Source organism: Rhineura floridana, chromosome 2, assembly GCF_030035675.1.
Source record: "Rhineura floridana isolate rRhiFlo1 chromosome 2, rRhiFlo1.hap2, whole genome shotgun sequence".
NCBI lineage: Eukaryota > Metazoa > Chordata > Lepidosauria > Squamata > Rhineuridae > Rhineura > Rhineura floridana.
Genome location: NC_084481.1, coordinates 135,591,390 through 135,614,680, shown reverse-complemented (window position 1 = coordinate 135,614,680; position 23,291 = coordinate 135,591,390). Strand labels below are relative to the sequence as shown.

Below are 23,291 nucleotides of genomic sequence, written 5' to 3'. Positions count from 1 at the left end.
GAGCTGCGTGTCATCAGTATACTGATGGCAACGCACTCCAAAGCTCTGGATGACCGCACCCAATGGTTTCATGTAGATGTTGAACAGCATGGGGGACAGAATTGACCCCTGAAGAACCCCATACTGGAGAGTCCAGGGTGCCAAGCAATGTTCCCCAAACACCACCTTCTGGAGGTGACCTGCCAAGTAGGAGTGGAACCACCACAATGCAGTACCTCCCACTCCCAAGTCAGCCAGTCTTCCCAGAAGGATACCATGGTCGATGGTATCGAAAGCTGCCGAGAGATCAAGGAGAATCAGCAGAGTCATACTCCCTCTGTCTCTCTCCCGACAAAGGTCATCATACAGGGCAACCAAGGCTGTTTCCATGCCAAAACCAGGCCTGAAACCTGACTGAAATGGATCCAGATAATCTGTCTCATCCAAGAGTGCCTGGAGCTGGCCCACAACCACTCGTTCAAGGACCTTGCCCAGGAATGGAACATTTGCTACCAGCCTATAATTTTCTGGGTCCAGGGAGGGTCTCTTCAGGAGTGGTCTCACTACCGCCTCTTTCAGGCAGCCAGGGACCACCCCCTCTCGCAGGGAGGCATTAATCATTTCCTTGGCCCAGCTGGCTTTTCCATCCCTGCTAGCTTTTATTAGCCAAGAAGGGCAAGGATCCAGCACAGAAGTGGTTGCACAAACCTGTCCCAGCACCTTGTCAACGTCCTGAAGCTGTACCAACTGAAACTCATCCAAGAAATCGGGACAAGGCTGTGCTCTGGATACCTCACTTGATTTACCTGCTATAACACTGGAGTCTAAGTCCTGGCGGATGCTAAAGATTTTATCCTGGAAGTGCCTAGCAAATTCATTACAACTGGCCTCAGATGGTTCTACCATGTCCCTGGGGCCAGAGTGTAATAGCATCCAGACAATTCTGAAGAGCTCCACTGGGCGGCAGATTGATGATTTGATAGTGGCAGAAAAATATTGGGTTTTTTGCTGCCCTTACTGCCCCTAAATACAGCTTACCATAGGCACTTACCAGTGTATAATTGCCTCCGCTAGGAGTTTGTCTCCATCTGCACTCAACTCGTCTCCTATATTGTTTCATCGCTCTCAGCTCTGGGGTATACCATGGAGCTGTACAAGCTCTACACAGGAGCAATCATGTCAACCGCCCGGGTCATTTCTGTATTCCACAGGTCAACCAGGGTTGTTATATTGTTTATAACAATATAAAAAGAATATTAAACATTATTAAATTTGCATCCACAGTTGCACCCAAAATTCACATCAGGAAATTGGTGAGGCCATTTCATCAAATATTCTCCCGGAAACAGCTGAAATTCTCCAACAGTTCAGGAGGAGCTTTTCTTTTTCAACAAGCCTTTTAAGTTGAGAGCTAACCCAGTCTGTCTCTGTGTCAGATTTGCTTAATATGTTTTTAATAATGTTTTTAACCTTTTTTAAAAAGTTTTTTAAATGTTTTTAATGCTGTTTTGTCTTAACGTATTTTAAGATTTATTTTTATGATGTTTTATAAAGTGTTTTTAGTGCCTTGTTTGCTGCCCTGGGCTCCTGCTGGGAGGAAGGGCGGGATACAAATGAATCAATTAAATAAATAAATAAAAAGAGAAAAGAAAAAAAAGAAAAAATCTATTAGAAAAGCCTTGGCTCAGCCTTACAATATTCAGAGTGCACCAATGTTTTATGGAAGTCCAGTGTCACAAAATGTGATGTTGCATGGGCATTGCAGATAGATACATCACATTACATGTTTAGGACTGAAGCAGACTACCAATCCAAATGTCCTAAGTGTTCACCTAAGTAGTTTGCCCATTATAGTTCATGTATACAGTTTTTCAGGCAGTTCTGCTCTGTTATTTATTTATTTAAAAGAAAAAAATCCTTTTTAAACATATGGCATTAACTAGACATAAGCAACAGCTAGTGTAATCTCTATACTGAATGTATCCATGTAGGAGAGAGATTCTACAACTGGATGAAGGTGACTTTTTACCTTCTTAAGATAAGACATTGCTTTTTGAAGGTTTACAGGTCCTTCTTCCCATAGATAATGCTGCCCCATTTCCTTCTATTGGCTTTTTTTTTTTTTACCTAGCACACTTAAAATTAATCTCCAGCTTTGATAATACAAAAAGTGTCATGTTTCTCTTTATTTCTATTCTTTTATTCTTTAGCACACAAGAAACCTAGGGCTGGAGACAGATCTAACTGCTGGATTTCATGTTTGCAAAAATGGGAGATAACCATTATTTGTTCCTTTGTCCCAGCAAATATAGGTGAAACCCAAAACCTGCATAACACCTTGTACAGCCCAACCAATTATGTCAGCAACAGTGAACCCACCCTTTAGGAACCAGTCCTAAAGTGATGGGGCTGCTGTGCCACCTTGAGCAAGGGAGGGATCGACATTTTAGATGGTGATGATGGATGGGGACAGTGTCTTGGTGTCCCAAGGTATGGTATAAAGCAGCCTTTCCCAACCTGGTGCTTCCACAAGTTTTGGACTACAAGTCCCATCACCGCTGACCACTAGCCTGGTGTGCTGGGGCCAATAGGAAGTATAGTCCAAAATATCTGGAGAAAACCAGGTTGGGGAAGGCTGGCCTAATACCACATGTGGCCACCATCTTGCTGAGACTAAGAAAATCTGCCTCTGAACAGTGCCTGAATGGGTGACTGCCTGAGAGCCACATTCATGCTACCTGGGGTTCCATGTGGCAGGATATAACTGTAAGGGGTGAAATGTCCATAACATGAGACAAGCCAAACAATATTTGAACAAGATACTAATACATAATGTGGAAAATCTCCTGAGGGCTGCATCATTGCTATTGGGATTTTGGACGTCAGCAATTCTTAGCGATTGTGGGAACAATAACTACAAATAATTGCAGAGGCATTTTGAAGAACACGCAAGAGATGAACAATGACGTGTTAACAAAGCAGGAAAGCTGATCATAAAGCATGTCACTTAAGAACACATTATTCAATTATGATTTATGAAATCAGCCTGAATAGCATGGGCTTAGAGAAATTTTTTAAAAAGAAAAACACAATAAAGTAGAAAAGCCTTTCAGCTGTGAAGCAGCAAAATGGATACTAGGAGTAATTTCATCCAGATATCAAATTACATATGTTTTCCTTAGACATCCCATCAATAGTTCACATTGTACTTCTCATGGTATGCTGCTCTCACTAGGAGAGTAACCTTTTAACTCATCATAAGGTAGAGAAACAGAAAATCAATGAGTCAGTTGTTTTTCGGGAAATGGCAAAATACTTGATACACTCTTGACCTGTTTTGAACTGCCCACAAATAATGCTAGGATTCTTGTAATGAGCGTTAGGAGTGTCAAATCAATGGCATCAATCAACAAAGTGATTATCACATCAGACCAAATTTGATTATCATTAGATGTATGTGGAATTATAGGGTACAACAGCTGCTTGAGTGTCACCTTGCAGTTCAGATTCACAGATGGTGCTGAACTGCAAACAAACATGCAAACATAAGAACCCAGGAATTGCTCTTTAGGGCAAAGCTATCATGCATCTTCTGTGATAAAGTGGACTGAAACTTGTGTAGAAAACTGGGTTACCAACAGTTTTTTTTTGTGGTTTCGCTTGCCCTATTTATTAATAATTGCATTGATTGTGTTTGAATTTTTTAAATCTAATTTTATTGTATATCACATAGAGGCTTCTGCATAGGACAACTAGTAAAATTAATATGTAAAATAATAATATCAAATAAATGTGTCTCTTTGCCAGTAGAAGTGCTCTTCCTTCCTTCCTTTTGTGAGACATTTACAGTATCCAGTCAGAACCCAATACAGTCAACAGTAGCAATGGCCAATCACTGAAATTTGTATTTCTGAATTTCTGTCTTTCTTCTCTAAAACTGCCATTAGGCAAAGCCCCCCAAACTCTACTTGTAGGGGTTCCATATTAACATATTAGAAAAGAAGTTGCTCTCCTGAAAGGCAAATGATGGTAGCCATGTGTCCTCCTTTACAGACAACAGTCCTCTGTCGAAGAAACCTTCTATTTGAAGGATTGCCCAGTCCAGTTCTAGCTTCAGTCCATCATAATGGGAGCATAAACAGAAGTGCTTGATGCCCCAAGGTACAATAAAGAGGAATATCACACCTCTTTCTCTTTTCTCATGAGGATCTCAGAGAAGGACAGCTTCCACACAAAAGAAGACAACAACCCCTTATTAACTGCAAAAGCAGAAGAGGCATTATCTTCTTCCTTTGTCTTCCAACTACCTGGAGGTTTTAAGGAGAAAGCATAAGGAAACTCTGGATAACTGCTTAAAGAGGTAAAACGCTAGGCATTTTCCATTTCTTTTCTTGTCTGTCAAGCTAACAGGTAAATCTTGCTTAGCGTATTATCAGTCCAGTATCATGAGGAAACTTTGATTCGAGACTTCACATGCAAAATGTAGTCCAATGGCTATCTTTGATTCACATCACTTAAAGCTCACCTTTCAAAAGATTGATGTGCAAAATTTCAGATGTATGTGTGAACTGTCATTGTAGTTTGTCATCTGAAAAGCACAGAGCAACACTGAGTGCAGGCTGACAAATATATTTGAACATTAGAATTCCAGCCTTTCCCCTTTCCAGTGACAGCTCTAAGTTCAAGGTCTGCTCATGTATAAGGAAAGAGTTGTGGAGAATTGCAACAAGAATATTACCTCTTCATACTCTTCTGGTTGACATTTGTCTGCACAGTTGCTGCTATATTCCCCATTTTCAACACAACAGTGGCAGTGTTTGTTCCAAAGATGCATATAATTGAAAAATCTCAGTGCTGTGCATGTTGACCACCTATAAAGGTAGTTGGAATGGACAAAAATAAATAAGGGTTAATATTTAATGTGTATATATATTTACACACACACACACATATATATGCAAAGCTAGTCATAGAAGGGGGGCATGGCTAACAGAGAACAAATGGGAAAGCACACTGAGATAATTCTGAACCTTTAGTGGATTTCAGAAATAAGATGTTTTGGATGTTTTTAGTGCTTTATAACCTGTTTCCTGACCTGGGCTCCCTTTGAGCTGAAGGGTGGGATATTATTATTATTATTATTATTATTATTATTATTATTATTATTGGTGGGGGAGCTCTTTGGGTTTTGTGGTTTACTTTTTAACTCCAAAATTTTATATTTCAATCTTGAATTTAAAACTTGCTGGATCAGGCCAGTGGCCCATCTAGTCTAGCATCCTGTTCTCACAGTGGCCAACCAGATGCCCATAGGAAGCCCACAAGCAAGACTTGAATGCAAGAGCACTATCCCCCTCCTTAGTCCTGCTAGTATGAATAGAATATAGAATTTTACTGTAAGACAATTAAACTAAAGCTGTGATTCAAAGCAAACTTACTTAGAAGTCCCTCTGAAGTCAGCAGGAATCACCTCTGAGTAAGCATGCTTAATATCATTGTATTAAATATTTCAGTACCCAGGTTCTTGTTTTTAATATTATGATTAAATTTTCATTAACAAAAATGAAAGCCATCCAGTGGGGTGGGGACATGTGCGGCCCTTCTGATGTTGAATTCCAATTCCTATCAGCCCCAGCCTGCATGGCCAATGGTAAGAATGATGGCAGTTGTAGTTCAGTGACATCTAGAGATCCACAGGTTCTCCATTCCTGAAATAGATGTTCCCCAGTTCAGTTGTCCAAATCTCCACCTAAAAGATGCAGTGCTTAAGAGACAGCTTTTCACCCAGGCCTGGGACCATATGGTGAAGGGCAGGTTGTAAATCAAATAAATAATAAGATTAAGAATGTCAAATAGCAGAGCACGAAAGACTCCTATCTGCTGTTGCTAGCTGAAGCCACCGCCATTAAAGTAGCCAATATTGGATTAGATGGACCACTGGTCTGACTCAGTATACATCAAGATAGCCATGTTTATTGCTGGATAAAGAAAGTGGGTTTTTTTAAAAAAAACTTTAGTTCAGGACTTTCAGTCATCTGCAAATGTCTTTGAAACTTCTCCAAATAATAATGTCATGATTTGTGAAAAGGCAAAGTTTTGCTACACTGGATAGCTCATAATTAAAATTGATTAAAAAGTTTTTTAAAAATTCTGATATTATAGTTATTTATTGGCAGGATTTATGCACCACCCTTCATTTAAAACAAAACAAAACAAAAGATTCTAGAATGGTTTATGTAAATACTTCAGTGGGTGATATCCAATGTCCTACTCAGAACAGATCCATTTGAAAGAGTCTGTGGAGTACTAACAGTGGATCACCCAGTCATTATGATGAGCATATAACAAACAACAAAAACCACTAATCAAAACAGCAGACACCAATGTTAGAAATTAGTGCTAAAGAAGTGTATTTGGGGCAGATTTACAGGAAATACATGAGGGGGAGCACAAGGAGCATGATTCTGGCAAAATGAAGTTTCTGTTCCATTGGTTTCAGTGTAGAAATTTAAGCATGTGCTTAACTTTTCCCATTGAAATCAATGATACTTTGGTAAAAGTGTTTAGCTCCAATGTGATCGTGCTTATAATATAACAGAGAGCCTATACGCCCTTCAAACTTTTTTGTATTGGAAGAACCAGCTTAGAGTAAGAGTCATATTTCCACTGGAAAGCCGCAGGCAATCCATTTCTAAAGTTCTGAAATACTGCAGAAATATTATTCACTTCACTTTAATCTTTGTCTGACTCCAGAGTGGAAAATCTTGCGGGCAGGCTGTTTTTAAAGAACAGCGACTCAATTTTACAGCCACCAGGGGTCTGGGCGCTTTAAATAAATGGGATGATTAATTTTCCAGACCAAACCTGGACTTTAAACCTTTTGAAAGTTGAAAATCTGGATCCTATCATGTTGTCAAAATATTCTCAGCATGTTAACACCCATGGTCAAGGGAAATGAAGCAAATTCTATGTTAGTATTTTCTTGCAGGCATTTGAGACATTTTTCGCATGAAGGATTATTAACTAGCTTAAGAAGTTATGATAAGAATCCCTCACTGGATGGAATGCTTAGAAAAAGAAAACAGGAATAGCTATAAATAGTATACTGAAGAACTTAGCAGTGGGGTAGAATTCAGATAATTTTTTTAGTTCAAAATCCCCAGTTGATTTCCATGGGTATTTGATGAAAGTGGGGATCAGAGCAATATGAAAGAGCTACAGTAGGATTAAAGTTACACAGGAATGCTACAGATTTGAGTGAGCTATTTATAGTGCCCAGGTGTTCCCATGATGTGTAGACTGCAGCATTCTTATTTTTCTTGCACTTTGGGGGTGGGAGGAGATGCTATTGCAGTTCCCAGTTCATAATCTCAATTTGCTACCGGCCCAACACATAGGGCAGGGAACACCCTCGGCTTGGTTTTTGCTCCAGATGGAGGAAGGGGCGGTCTGGAGATGGGGGGAGCGGATGTCACCCCATTGTCATGGTCAGACCACTTCCTGGTGAAGTTTAGCCTTATGGCTCTAGTCCTTCCCTGCAGGGGTGGTGGACAGATTAAGAAGCTTATTAAAGTTTGCTGAGGGGATTTGACTGAGTGGATCCAGGGTGTGGTCAATGCATCATTGCAGGAGGGAGTGATTCCAGCCGCTCTGAAAGAGGCAGTGATCCAACTGCTCCTGAAAAAGCTCATCCTGGACCCATTGGTCTGCGACAATTACAGATGGGTCGCAAATACCCCCTTCTTAGGGAAAGTGATTTGAGAGGGTTGTGGTGCAGCAATTGCAAGTACTCTTGCATGGGTACAGGCCTGGTTATGGGTGCTTGGACAGGTACGTGCAACCACTTCGGTACTGGATCCTTGCCCCTCTTGGCTTATAAAAACTAGCAAGGATGGAACAGCTGGCTGAGCCAAGGAAGTGATAAATGCCTCTTTGCGAGAGGGAGTGGTCCCTGGCTGTCTGAAAGAAGCGGCGGTGAGACCACTCCTGAAAAAACCTTCCTTGGACCCAGAGGACTTTAACAGCTATAGACCAGTGGCGAATGTTCCATTCTTGGGCAAGATCTTGGAACGAGTGGTTGCTGACCAGCTCCAGGGGCTATTGGATGAAACCAATTATCTAGACCCATTTCAGTCAGGTTTCAGGCCCGGTTTTGGCACCGAGACGGCCTTGGTCACCCTGTTTGATGACCTATGTCAGGAGAGAGACAGAGGGAGTGTAACTCTGTTGATCCTCCTTGATCTCTCAGCGGCTTTTGATACCATCGACCATGGTATCCTTCTGGAGAGGCTTGCAGAGTTGGGTGTTGGAGGCACTGCTTGGCAGTGGTTCCGCTCCTACTTGGCGGGTCGCCTCCAGAAGATAATACTTGGGGAACATTGTTCGACATCGTGGGCTCTCCAATATGGGGTCCCGCAGGGTTCGGTTTTGTCTCCCATGCTTTTTAACATCTATATGAAGCCGTTGGGTGCGGTCATCCGGAGTTTTGGAGTGCGTTGTCATCAGTACGCTGATGACATGCAGCTCTACCTCTCCTTTTCATCTTCTTCAGGTGAGGTGGTCGATGTGCTGAACCGTTGCCTGGACGCGACAATGGACTGGATGAGAACTAACAAGCTGAGACTCAATCCTGATAAGACCAAGATGCTGCTGGTGCATGGTTTCTCTGGTCAGACGGTGGATACATACCCTGTCCTGGACGGGGTTACACTCCCCCTGAAGGAGCAGGTTCGTAGTCTGGGAGTCGTCTTAGACTCTTCCCTGTCACTTGAGGCTCATGTAGCCTCGGTGGCACGGAATACGTTCTACCAACTTCGGTTGGTAGCACAGCTACATCCCTATCTGAGTAAGGAGGACCTTACATCAGTGGTACATGCTCTGGTAACCTCACGTTTGGACTACTGTAACGCGCTCTACGTAGGGCTACCTCTGAAGACGGTTCAGAAGCTACAGCTAGTGCAAAATGCGGCGGCCAGACTGCTAACAAGAACCAAGCGGTCTGAGCATATAACACCTGTTCTGGCCCGCCTGCACTGGCTTCCAATATGCTTCCGGGCTAGATTCAAAGTGTTGGTACTAACCTATAAAGCCTTATACGGCGCGGGACCACGATATCTACTGGAACGCCTCTCCCGATACGAACCGGCTCGTACACTACGGTCTACTACGAAGGCCCTCCTCCGGGTCCCGACCCACAGGGAGGCCCAGAGGGTAGTAACAAGATCAAGGGCCTTCTCAGTGGTGGCCCCCGAATTGTGGAACAGTCTCCCCGAGGAGGTACGCTTGGCGCCGACACTATTATCCTTTCGGCGCCAAGTTAAGACCTTTCTCTTCTCTGAGGCATTTTAATTTAAGTTAATTAAGTAAATGTTGTAATTTCATTTTAGATGGTTTTTTATGTATTTGTTATATCAGATCCTGTAATTTTATTGTATATATGTTTTTATGTTCACCGCCCAGAGAGCTGCTTGCTAGTCGGGCGGTATATAAGTTTAATAATAAATAAAAAAAATGGGACTGAATCAGCCTTGGTTGCCCTGATGGATGACCTTTATCAGGAAAAAGACAGGGGGAGTACAACCCTGTTACTCTTGCTTGACCTCTCAGTGGCTTTTGATACCATTCACCATGGTATCCTTCTGGGCTGACTTGGTGAGATGTGTATTGGAGGCACTGTTTTACAGTAGTTCCGATCCTATCTCCAAGGTAGAGAATAGCATTGGGTGATTAAGAACATAAGAACATAAGAAGAGCCTGCTGGATCAGGCCAGTGGCCCATCTAGTCCAGCATCCTGTTCTCACAGTGGCCAACCAGGGGCCTGGGGGAAGCCCGCAAGCAGGACCCGAGTGCAAGAACACTCTCCCCTCCTGAGGCTTCCGGCAACTGGTTTTCAGAAGCATGCTGCCTCTGACTAGGGTGGCACAGCACAGCCATCATGGCTAGTAGCCATTGATAGCCCTGTCCTCCATGAATTTGTCTAATCTTCTTTTAAAGCCGTCCAAGCTGGTGGCCATTACTGCATCTTGTGGGAGCAAATTCCATAGTTTAACTATGCGCTGAGTAAAGAAGTACTTCCTTTTGTCTGTCCTGAATCTTCCAACATTCAGCTTCTTTGAATGTCCACGAGTTCTAGTATTATGAGAGAGGGAGAAGAACTTTTCTCTATCCACTTTCTCAATGCCATGCATAATTTTATACACTTCTATCATGTCTCCTCTGACCTGCCTTTTCTCTAAACTAAAAAGCCCCAAATGCTGCAACCTTTCCTCGTAAGGGAGTCGTTCCATCCCCTTGATCATTCTGGTTGCCCTCTTCTGAACCTTTTCCAACTCTATAATATCCTTTTTGAGATGAGGCGACCAGAACTGTACACAGTATTCCAAATGCGGCCGCACCATAGATTTATACAACGGCATTATGATATCGGCTGTTTTATTTTCAATACCTTTCCTAATTATCGCTAGCATGGAATTTGCCTTTTTCACAGCTGCCGCACACTGGGTCGACATTTTCATCGTGCTGTCCACTACAACCCCGAGGTCTCTCTCCTGGTCGGTCACCGCCAGTTCAGACCCCATGAGCGTATATGTGAAGTGAAGATTTTTTGCTCCAATATGCATAATTTTACACTTGTTTATATTGAATGGCATTTGCCATTTTTCTGCCCATTCACTCAGTTTGGAGAGGTCTTTTTGGAGCTCTTCGCAATCCCTTTTTGTTTTAACAACCCTGAACAATTTAGTGTCATCAGCAAACTTGGCCACTTCACTGCTCACTCCTAATTCTAGGTCATTAATGAACAAGTTGAAAAGTACAGGTCCCTATACCGATTCTTGAGGGACTCCACTTTCTACAGCCCTCCATTGGGAGAACTGTCCGTTTATTCCTATTCTCTGCTTTCTGCTTCTTAACCAATTCCTTATCCACAAGAGGACCTCTCCTCTTATTCCATGACTGCTAAGCTTCCTCAGAAGCCTTTGGTGAGGTACCTTGTCAAACGCTTTTTGAAAGTCTAAGTACACTATGTCCACTGGATCACCTCTATCTATATGCTTGTTGACACTCTCAAAGAATTCTAATAGGTTACTGAGACAGGACTTTCCCTTGCAGAAGCCATGCTGGCTCTGCTTCAGCAAAGCTTGTTCTTCTATGTGCTTAGTTAATCTAGCTTTAATAATACTTTCTACCAGTTTTCCAGGGACAGAAGTTAAGCTAACTGGCCTGTAATTTCCAGGATCCCCTCTGGATCCCTTTTTGAAGATTGGCGTTACATTTGCCACTTTCCAGTCCTCAGGCACGGAGGAGGACCCAAGGGACAAGTTACATATTTTAGTTAGCAGATCAGCAATTTCACATTTGAGTTCTTTGAGAACTCTCGGGTGGATGCCATCCGGGCCCGGTGATTTGTCAGTTTTTATATTGTCCATTAAGCTTAGAACTTCCTCTCTCATTACCACTATTTGTCTCAGTTCCTCAGCATCCCTTCCTGCAAATGTTAGTTCAGGTTCAGGGATCTGCCCTATATCTTCCACTGTGAAGACAGAGGCAAAGAATTCATTTAGCTTCTCTGCAATCTCCTTATCGTTCTTTAGTACACCTTTGACTCCCTTATCATCCAAGGGTCCAATTGTCTCCCTAGATGGTCTCCTGCTTTGAATGTATTTATAGAATTTTTTGTTGTTGGTTTTTATGTTCTTAGCAATGGTGCTCCTCAAATTCTTTTTTAGCATCCCTTATTGTCTTCTTGCATTTCTTTTGCCAGAGTTTGTGTTCTTTTTTATTTTCTTCATTTGGACAAGACTTCCATTTTTTGAAGGAAGACTTTTTGCCTCTAAGAGCTTCCTTGACTTTGCTCGTTAACCATGCTGGCATCTTCTTGGCCCTGGCGGTACCTTTTCTGATCTGCGGTATGCACTCCAGTTGAGCTTCTAATATAGTGTTTTTAAACAACTTCCAAGCATTTTCGAGTGATGTGACCCTCTGGACTTTGTTTTTCAGCTTTCTTTTTACCAATCCCCTCATTTTTGTGAAGTTTCCTCTTTTGAAGTCAAATGTGACCGTGTTGGATTTTCTTGGCAATTGGCCAGTTACATGTATGTTTAATTTAATAGCACTGTGGTCACTGCTCCCAATCGGTTCAACATCACTTACATCTCGCACCAGGTCCCGGTCCCCACTGAGGATTAAGTCCAGGGTTGCCGTCCCTCTGGTCGGTTCCATGACCAACTGGTCTAGGGAATAGTCATTTAGAATATCTAGAAACTTTGCTTCTTTGTCATGACTGGAACACATATGCAGCCAGTCTATGTCCGGGTAGTTGAAGTCACCCATTACTACCACATTTCCTAGTTTGGATGCTTCCTCAATTTCATATCTCATCTCAAGGTCTCCCTGAGCATTTTGATCAGGGGGACGATAGATCGTTCCCAGTTTTAAGTCCCTCCTGGGGCATGGTATCACCACCCACAACGATTCTGTGGAGGAGTCTGCCTCTTTTGGGGTTTCGAGCTTGCTGGATTCAATGCCTTCTTTCACGTATAGAGCGACTCCGCCACCAATACGTCCTTCCCTGTCCTTCCGATATAGTTTATATCCAGGGATAACCGTATCCCACTGGTTTTCTCCATTCCACCAGGTCTCCGTTATGCTCACTATATCAATGCTCTCCTCTAAGACCAAGCACTCCAGTTCTCCCATCTTGGTTCGCAGGCTCCTAGCATTAGCGTACAGGCACTTGTAAGCAGTGTCTCTCTTCAAGTGTCTTTGGCACTTGTGGTTAGGCCTGTGGTAATTTTGCTCTTCTGAATTTATATCCTGTGCCCCTGCTCTCACAATGCCTACTTCTAGGCCTACCCCTTTTAAAATTTCATCATTTCTTTGGTTTTTATCCCAGGGGGGAGGTTTATTCCGAACCGGACCTTTCTCAGCTCCTGTCGGGTTTCCCCCCTCAGTCAGTTTAAAAGCTGCTCTGCCACCTTTTTAATTTTAAGTGCCAGCAGTCTGGTTCCATTCTGGTTCAAGTGGAGCCCATCCCTTTTGTACAGGCCCGGCTTGTCCCAAAATGTTCCCCAGTGCCTAACAAATCCAAACCCTTCCACCCGACACCATCGTCTCATCCACGCATTGAGACTGCGAAGCTGGGCCTGTCTGGCTGGTCCTGCGCGTGGAACCGGTAGCATTTCAGAGAAAGCCACCTTGGAGGTCCTGGCTTTCAGCCCCCTTGGCAGTTGTGCTATGGGGTGCCGCAGGGTACTATCTTGTCCCCCATGCTAACATCTATATGAAGCTTTGGGGAGCGGTCAGCAGGAGATCTGGGGTGAGGTGTCAGCAGTATGCTGACAATATCCAGCTCTATTTCTCTGTAACATCTGAATCGGGAGACGCTGTGCAAGCCCTTGACCACTGCCAGGACTCAGGGGTGGGCTGGATGAGATCCAATAAACTGATTCTGAATCCTAGCAAGACAGAGGTGCTATGGATTGGTGGTTCCCGAGTTCAGATAATTGGTCAGTTGCCTGCTTTGGATGGGGTTGTACTCCCTCTGAAAGAGCAGGTCCATAATCTGGGGGTGCACCTGGATCCATCTTTGTCGCTAGAGGCCCAGGTGACCTCAGTAACTAGGAGTGCCTTTTACCAGCTTCAGCTGGTAAGATTCCTGCGGCCGTTTCTGTACCAGGATAGCCTGACCACTGTTGTCCATGCACTGGTAAACTCCAGGCTGGATTACTGTAATGCGCTCTATGTGGGGCTGCCCTTGAGGTTGGTCCAGATGCTACAGTTGGTGCAAAATGTGGCAGTGACACTGCTCACAGGGGCAGGGTATCGCCAATATGTCACCCTGCTGCTGAAAGAATTGCACTGGCTACCCATTTGCTACTGAGCCAACTTCAAGGTTCTAGTTTTGGTGTACGAAGCCCTATACAGCTTGGGACCAGGATACCTGAAAGACCGTCTTATCCCTTATATACCCAGTCGATCACTGCACTCTCCTCATGAGGGCCTCCTGCAGATACCATCTTATCAGGAGGTCCGTTCTGCGCAACATAATATTCATATACATTTTTAATCCTGAGTTCTTGTTCTTGCCTCGAAAGCAAATCCTATGAGTAATATATTTTCTGAATTCTATTTATTTTCTAAATGGTACTAGTAAATGGCACAAAAATTGCAAGGCAGCTATGATAAGAGTACTAATTAGAATGTAAATTCCATTCAAATTAGTATTACCTTCTTTTGAGTCAAGGTGCAACTGGAATGAGGATCACTCCCAAAACCCTATTTGTGATCAGTGCTCTGAATCAGAACTTGCCAACATGTTCATGTGAAAGCTGGGAATTGGCCTTAAAGCAATAGTAGCATGTACTTAACAGGCTTTCTTAAAAGATTCAAATTCTAGGTCATTTCAAATTAATCCTACTATTTGGAAAAATCTCATATATTTAATTGGGACTTGCTTACTTTGAAGTATGCTTAGGAGTGCAGCCATTAGTTTCAACAATTAACTTTTTAAAAATAACATTTTTAAAAATTGTTTGGTTTTCATTGCATTTTTCTTATTGCCGTGAACCACTCTGAGACCTTTTATAATGAAGAGTGGCATTTAATGATCCTTCTCTAGAGGAGCTTATAACTTCATCAAATCCACAGTTTTCCAGGGTAAATCATGTGATTTAATTCCACCACCTACCTTCCAAAGCATCCAAAAAGTAATCACTCCCAGTTTCCCAACAAAGCTGTGCCATTATATCCTAAGACAAGAGGGGAGGGGCTTCCATTGGCTATTGGAGCTGTAATTCAAAGAGAGAAAGAAAGAAAGAGATCCACAATAAAACCACAAATGCTGTTAAATGCCTTAATTTAAGTGCTTCAAAAGTCTCTAATTTTTGGAATGGCTGAGTGTCAGTATTATGCAAATAACTGTTCCATTAACAGTCTTGGGTCATTTTTAGTCAAAGGATCAACTATCCTTCTCTGCAATCCAGCACAGAGAGTGCAGGGCAACTTCATTAGATTAATTCAATCATATTAGTACAAATGGAAGCAGCAATTCACACCTGAATAAGCAAATGGAAAAATGTGCACATGGCACTATTAACTGACACCATTTCTATTAGCATTGGCCCCCAAATTACCCCATATTATGTGGAGCCAGCTTCTCCCCCACCCCAATATGGAAATTCCTTCTGCTTTCAAGAGAGGAGTGAAATTTCCCCTAGATTTTCAGTTTTTCTTTTGGACAAAGTATTTTTTTACATATAAAAAGCTTTTTAAAGGTGTAATGGTAGATCCCAAGGCACTACAGCAAAGCTCATCCCACATCCTCCCTACCACACATTAGAACTGCAGTAGGCTTACCTTTAAACCCCGGTGAGGTTCGCTTGGTTCTCTTTCATTGACATGTTTGCGGTGCCAGGTAAAGATGGACCTTTTCTGCCAGGCATTTACTAGATTGAGATGGTGTTTTGCTTTAATATGCTGCCAAACCTTTATGTGGCTGTGTGGAGGTGTTATTGCTATTTTATTGTTATTTATTGTTAGGTTTTTATAGTATGTTTTGTTTGTTTTTGTTTAAACATTGTGTAAGTCGCTTGGGGACCTTTGTGTATCCAGTGACTAATAAATCATCATCATCATAAATGAAGTGGCCGGGGCCTGTGTGTCTTATATTTTAAGCTTTAAAAAGCATTGTGGCAGCTATATCCTGAGGCTGCTGCAATGCTCTCTGCTTCCTTTCTATTGCCCTCTGAGCTTCCTGCTCCAAAAAGTGGCAGGGATAACACAGAGAGAATTGCAGCAGCCACAGTGGGAGCCCAAGAGCAGCTGCAACACTTTTTAAAAAAAGCATTAAAAAAATCTTTAAAAACAGGATGACTGAGAAGTTGTTTAATCAGTGATGCAGCTGTTCACTCCTGGCAATGATGTTCATCGCTTCTTCCCAGTTGCTTCTGGACCGATGGGATTTTAAGAAAAAAAGAAGAGAGCATCGCTGCTGTGATCCTTTTTTGAAGCTGGAAAAAAAATAAGACCCTCTCCCTTACTCAGCCATCTTGTTTAAAGGTAAACCAACCCAACTCTGGGCAGCAGAGAGAAAGCATGAAAACCTTTGTGATAGTGGTTCATGAGCCACCATGACACTTTTAGAAAACATCCACTCTCTCCTGGCCATACGTCCTAAAAAAAAGTATGGAAGTCACAACTCCCAAAAAATCTTTTGAGGACATTTTTCTCCATTTCTGCCAATAAAATAGGGTTTCTCCATGGACCACCCTATAAAATCTTTAGTGGCCCGGGGCCACAGCCAGAGCTACCCAAGGATAAATAGCACCGTTGGGCAAGGAGTGCCTTTGCCCCTCCTGCTGGTCAGTTTTGCAGGGCCACCCAGAAGGCTTTTGGTGCAAGTGTGATGTTGGAGGCCCTGCTGCTGCCTCCTACAAGGACCCATTCATGTGTGTACAAAGCTGGGGGCCAAACACAAGAATTACTGCATTCACGGACTACATCTGTGAATTCTCACCTGCATCTCTTCCTTGCCCTGGAATAAAGCAGAATGATAGAGGTACTTCATTTTCCCTTACATTCAGATAAGGGAATACGGATTGGGTTGTGCTTCTCCTGAATACTGCTTCCTGGGGCTCATTCTCCCAGGTCTTCTGGTTTTGGCCTGCTGCTGGCCTTCTCCACTGCTTACTCTGGAAGGATTCCTCCCTTAAAGCCTCACCTCACACCACACTTGCGCCTTTCCCTGTGGTAACTGCTACAGAAATTACTCTGCAGTGGCACCTTGCCTGGAAATCTTAAGTGGCGTTCAGTCACTCCCTCACTCCTTGAACTCTTTCCCTGGCAGGCCTGGAGTTCTTTCTGTGACAAGAACAGGCTGCCTGTTCTGCCACAGAATCCCTCCTTAAATCCTTCCCTGTTCCTTCTCTCCTTACAACAAAATCTGTAACCTGGGCTACTTGGCCTGGGGCAAGCATAAGCCTGCTTGACCAATCTTATCTCTACTGCTGCTCAGACATATGAGAGGCTCACATCACTTGCTAACCAATCCATCCAGAATGACATTACTCAAAACCTTGATCTCTCGCCACTGTACTTCAGTTTGCATGAGCCAAAGCTCAAAAAGTCACATGCTGAGCAGTGACAGTGCACTATGCAACATAGCAGAACTATCTCAGGTTTTACTTTTAATATTTTGTCCTATCTTTTGGCAAGCATTCTTTATTTTAGAATATAAATGATTTTTTTATAACAAAGTTACAAAAATTAAAAAGATATCCAGCTTATGGCTTAATTTTATTATTATTTATAAGTGCTTATAGTGTTTATAGTATCTGAAGTGCTAAGAGCTTGGTAACAGTGCCTCAGACTAGATTTTTACCTAGCACAAATGACCTCAAAGTGGAAAAAAGAAACATACTTTAAAGCTAATTGAAGGAAGATCATTTTTGTGGTTAGCACCAAACCACCTTGGGGGAAAAGGTTACAGACACTTGCTTTTGCCACCCTAGCTCACTGCAGACAGTAGATTTTACAAAATCCAGTCACTGAACTCAGCTTGGCACTCCAAGCCTCTGCCCAGCTCACCCACTCCTAAGGCTGGCCCTGGCCACAGTAACAAGGGGACTACATACTGCTTCCTTGCTTTTGGCCATATATGATCCCTAATTTTAACTAATAAAGGCCTCTTTGAAGTTTCTTCTATGGGCCAACCAAATTGGAGAAAGGTTTTCTTAGTGGATACTCTGCTGTTAGGAAACTGGGCTAGATCTCAAACCTAAGGGCCACATTGCATGATATTTCTTCCCAAATTCAACCTGTTGTATAGGAGACTGATAGCTTGCCTGCCCTCCTTGGTCACCCACTACTCTGTCCCACACCCAACCTTCTCACACATTTATCTGTCTCTGATTCCCCCCCAGTCATACCCCCCCAAATACAAGCTATGACACCCCCCCCCCAATCAGATGCATGTAAGCCAGAACCGCATGGTTGATTACTGGATTTTTTTCTCCTAGAAAGTCTGCTATGTGAATTTTAGCCTACACTTCTTGGATTTTTTGTGTGAGATTTTACTTGACAAGTATATCCCCCAGGACACTCACACCTCCCAACACAATGATTTGGATCAGGGACAAAAATAATTTGATCCAGGCTATTGTCTAAGTATCATCTGAAAGCCTTTAAAGACCTTTTTATACGCACTAAATTTATATATAGCTTACAGAGAAACAGAGCTAGCATTTTAGTGTGTTATGTTTCACCTGTTTTAATTATATATATGATTATATGTGCAGTTATACACACACACACACACACACCCAGACATAGTCTAAGGAAAGGCAACAGCTATGTTGAAGCTTAAGGATACCGTGTAGTCACCTCTGCAGTTAAATGACTCATCTATGTGAGCTTTTAGAAACTGGCATTTACAACCTACTATGCGGGTGTAATTACTGTACTGTGGCAATGACCTCTCTTTTCTCACCTGTATGACTTTCAGAATGTGTTATGCTATAGATAGCTCTGAATTTCCCTCTTGTGGCAACGTAAATGGTGGTGGTGGTGGTGAATACCGCACTTTTGGGGGCTGTCATTACAACATGCATCTGTCTTTACTGATTTTAGGTTTGATCTCATTTTGCCAGCACTTTCCATTGTGCTGTGTTTATTTATAGCTAGCTAGATTTCTTTATATAAACACTTCATTAGGGGGAGTGTTGATTCTAGATGACAGTGCTACCCATACCAGGAAATAGAAGGTGACAGTATTTGAAGGGCTGCAATGTTCTTGTCAGTTTGTTGTCTCAGAGATAGCTCATACTAATTTTCATTGTCTAATTAGCAAAAAGGCAGGAAAGAGATTACTGTCTCAAGCTGTATATATTTCATGTTCTCCATGATGAATATCATGCAAGAAAAATTAAGATAAGGCACACAGATTATGTTGCTTGGTTATAAATAAAGAACAGGAAACTAACCAAGGTTAAAACTATAACAGAAAAATGTAGGGACAGGGAGAGTAGTCTGGTATTTAAATACATATCTAAATGAGGGTTTTTGGTGGGTCTTATTCAAAATGCAGAAACAGGACAGAACAGACTCATGAGTGACCACATGTGAGAGTGACTTTTTTTAAAATAGACTGATCTCCCTATCCCTAGGTTTTTAAATGTGTTATTGTCTGTTGAAATATGCAACTATTTTTTCTGAAAACATGAATTTCAAATACGTTTTCCCTCAAAATGACAAATGTTAACATGTGTTCTGATACTTTTGTGCTCAGAAGAGTCAAGAAATGCAAACACTAGTGGATAACTACCCATACTTACCTCTACATTAGCCTGGGAGGTGTGGATCTTGTCAGTTTGTATCAGAATTCACAAAGATTACATCAAGATTAAAACTACCCTGTACTTCTAATCTCAAATTCTCAAGCTTAAATGTGGCTTTGCACATGCAAATTGATCTTTTATTTTATTGTTAAAAGTTATTTTCTTATATTTGTATCCCAACTTTCTTTTATCATTGAACCCAAAGCAGCATAAATATGGTTCCCAGGCACTCAGCCATCCAGGTACTGACCAAACTCAGGCTTCCTTACCTTCAGCAAGATGATGACCTCATGTCCCTTCAGACCACACAGTTTTGCTCTACACTGAAATCTCAGTCTCACAGAGAGGCACTTATTTATTTATTTATTTCTTATACACCATTTACCATAATGTTCCAGATTGCAAAAGGACTCGGTTTGAAATTCAGCAGCAGAGTACATGCTTTGCATGGAAGATAAGGCTATGATTGGCTACTAGCCACGATGGCTATGCTCTGCCTCTATGGTCAGAGGCAGTATGTTTCTGAATACCAGTTACTGGAAACCACAGGAGGGAAGAGTACTGTTGCACTCAGGTCCTGCTTGCTGGGTTTCCCATGGGCATCTGGTTGGCCACCATGAGAACAGGATGCTGCACTAGATTTAGTAACAGATCTTCAACTGCTTTGCTTGCCAAAAACAACCGTGAAGGAATATACTGAATCAGGATCTACTTCCAAGTATCAGCAGATGTTTGCAACACATTCGTGGGCAGAAACAGAATGGGATCCTAAAGCACTTGATCTTTTAACTATCTGGCAGGGGTAAAGACTAATCTGGCAGGACACATGATATGTAGGGATTCTATTAGATGTATATACTATTCGGACAGACAGTACATTAAGGACATGTAGGAGGCTGGTGATAAATTGGTGTTCCAGGGATACTTGCTTAATCGATGACACGTTAGTACTTGCTTGATTGATGGCAAAGGTAGCTAGAGGCCAGAACAGATGTTCTTTTATTAGGCTCCAAATAATTATATAAATATGGTAGAGCTAAGAGAGTTTGGACCATGAGCTTGTTTCATTAAACAAAAGCAATTTCCTCAAACCACTCTCTGCTTTTGGTAGGGTTTTTGAAATAATTAAAGCTAGCCAAGCTAGATTGTGTCCCCCACCCCTGCTTCAGTTTTCAGTTTCAATTAGATATGTTCATATTGCTTTAATTGAAAACTTACATTATCCTAAATAAATATTCAGCCTTGCCAAAGGGAAACCGTGCATAAGGCACCCATTAATCATACAGGGGCAAAGATTAAGATGAGGTCACACTTCTACCCTTAAATATCAGTGACAAGCAAAATATTGGCTGGAAAGTAAATATATCTTCAGGACAAATGAATAAAATGTATGTGTGATTTCAGAAATATGAATTTCTAGGTGGATTCCTTTCTATTCGTGTTACAATTTTTTTCTTTTTTTGTTTAGTTTTTTTTTCATACCCAAAGGATAGATTATTTTGGATGATGGTCTGCAAAGTGAACCAGACATGATCGTTGGCTGAATACGTAGGGTCCCGTGACCATAATCTCTTTAGATTTGAAGTGCTTATAGGACCTCAAAAAAAGTATAACAGTAAAAATATTGTAAGTGAAAATAAAATATACTCTCCAAAACTTGCAGAACAGTGAAAGAATAAATGGTAGCAAAAAGATTTTAATTTATCTCACATTGGAAACCTGCATTACGAAAATAATAATTCATAGAATGGCCTCCTCTGTGCAGTCTTTCCGCCGACAGCTAAAGACTTTTTTCTTCCGGCAGGCCTTTGGAACTGAAGGTTTTAAGGGTAGTGACTGAAGAGGATGCTGTATGTTATTGTTTTACTTGTATGCTCCTAAACTGGGTTGCAGTATTTTAAGTGTATATCTAATTGGTTTTAACATCTTAATAGTTTAATCCTGTTTTAATGCTGATTTTATATGTTTATATGTTTTATATTTTTATAGGTTCTTAATGATCTGTACTTATTTTTATCTGGAAGCCGCCTTGAGTTCCAGTTTGGAAAAAGGGCGGGGTATAAATAAAGATAATAATAATAATAATAATAATAATAGTACAGGTATTTGGAGACTGTCTCATCAAATTAAGATAAAGTTCTTTATAAAATCATCTCGATAAGGCTCCATTTTGGTGCTAGCTATTGATTGATTGATTGATTGATTGCATTTGTATACCGCCCCATAGCTGAAGCTCTCTGGGCGGTTTACAACAATTCAATTTCAGCTTTCCCCAGGTTCTTAAAAAAGTTGAGCTCCATAATCTGGATTCTAATAATGAAACCATTCTATGCATTGCTTATCCGTATATTTCTCTGAGACAAATGCTGTATCAATTCTCTGCCATTTCTAACTTTCTTGGGTTTTTTTCACATAGTTTGCAATACTGCCAATAATTCATACAATTTTCATTTCTATATCTCCCAGAACATACAAGCAAAACACACTCCCATCTTTATTATACTGCGATGAGACTGGCTGTGTACTATAGTCAGCATGGATTTTTCACATTCCGCAATGTTAAATTGAAAATACCCCTCATGCCATTCTGATCCTTCCCATAAGCTCATTTCAAAACAAAACCTTACACAACGTATAGTCCTGAACTCAGAAACGCTTGCTTAACAACCCTCTAAATTTTCATGGTGATACACAAAACAGTCAGAGAGAATTGAGAGTTCAATGTGTAAAAAGAGAGAGAAAACAGACCCCTTTTGGACTGTTTTCTGACAGAGTTCTCATAACCCGTTGAAATTAATTAAAAATCAGCCACGTTGTCAAAGTACCTGTAATTCTATTACTGACCTTGCCCCATACTCTGACCTTCAACCTCTGCAGTTTAAAAGTTAAAAAGACGCCTGGCTGATTTTTAATTAGTTTAAGAAAGTTTGGCTTGAACTCAATGATGTCGGGCATGCTCAGTAAGAACCAACTGTCAGTGTTCTAAAAGCCAGACTCCCAGCTCCTGGCTTGCCTAATCAGGGGGCTACACCCACACCAGACTTTGATTTCACATGAGACAGTCATGGCTTCCCCCAGAGAATCCTGGGAAGTGTAGTTTGTGAAGGGTGCTGAAAGGAGACTCCTATTCCCCTGACAGAGCACCAGTGGCCAGAGGGGTTTAACAGTCAACTGCTCTGATTGAAGGTCTGTGAGGGGAATAGGGCATCTCCTAGCAACTGTCAGCACCCTTCACTAACTACACTTCCCAGGATTCTTCGGGAGAAGTCATGACTGTCTAAAGGCCTGATGTGGATGTGGCCAGGGACAGCTTTGGTTTAAATTTGAGTGGGACGCTACATGTACCTGCTACAGAATAAAAAGGTGGGGGAAACCCTGAAGAAGAATGACACTGTTCACAGTGTTTTCTTTTTGGAAAGGAAAGATGTCTCCCCTCTGCCCAGTGCCCATCCATCCCATCTCCTCCCTCCCCTCCCCCTCCCCCTGGTCAGTTTCACATATCCTAAGCATGAATGCAGGAGTAAATCCCATTGAACTGAAAAATCATGCAAATGATCAAAGCTGCCCTCCCCTCCTCCTCCCTCCTATCCCCTCCTCTTGCCCCTTCCCTCCCCCTTCCTTCACCTCTCACTTCCCCTCCTCCATCCCGTTCCAATCCCCACTTTCAGTGGGAGGTGAAATATATTCTAACAAAATTCTAGGTGTGCTCTGTGTTTTTAATTCACCATGCCCATCTTTCCTTAAGTGGAGTAGTTTAGGCATATCAGGCTGAAAATATGCCTCTTGGGCAGGCCAAGTTTGTTTTTTTCCAACAGATAGAGTCATTGCTTAGGTAGCAACATATTGTAATCCATCTGATTTACATCAAACTGCAGTTTCAGATTCAACTGTTAATGCACTCAAAGTAGAAACAGAGCATAACCTCCATTTTGAAACACAAAAGGTTGTCTTCACCATATGACATTGACCAATAAAAAGGC

General features: G+C 41.9%; 1 protein-coding gene and 1 long non-coding RNA gene across 3 annotated transcripts in view; one reads left to right on the top strand and one right to left on the bottom strand.

Annotated features, from left to right (window-relative positions):
* LUZP2 (leucine zipper protein 2) overlaps positions 1-23,291 on the top strand; it is a 592,171-nt gene that overhangs the window by 146,999 nt on the left and 421,881 nt on the right. The gene's annotated exons all lie outside the window — the stretch shown is intronic.
* The window catches only part of LOC133377161 (uncharacterized), a 71,267-nt gene continuing 51,774 nt past the window's right edge, over positions 3,799-23,291 (bottom strand). Inside the window, exons 2-3 of the long non-coding RNA XR_009760630.1 lie at positions 14,667-14,766; positions 3,799-4,850 (exon numbers count right to left, since the gene is read on the bottom strand). This is a non-coding gene — a long non-coding RNA (uncharacterized LOC133377161). The remainder of the gene's footprint in view (positions 4,851-14,666; positions 14,767-23,291) is intronic.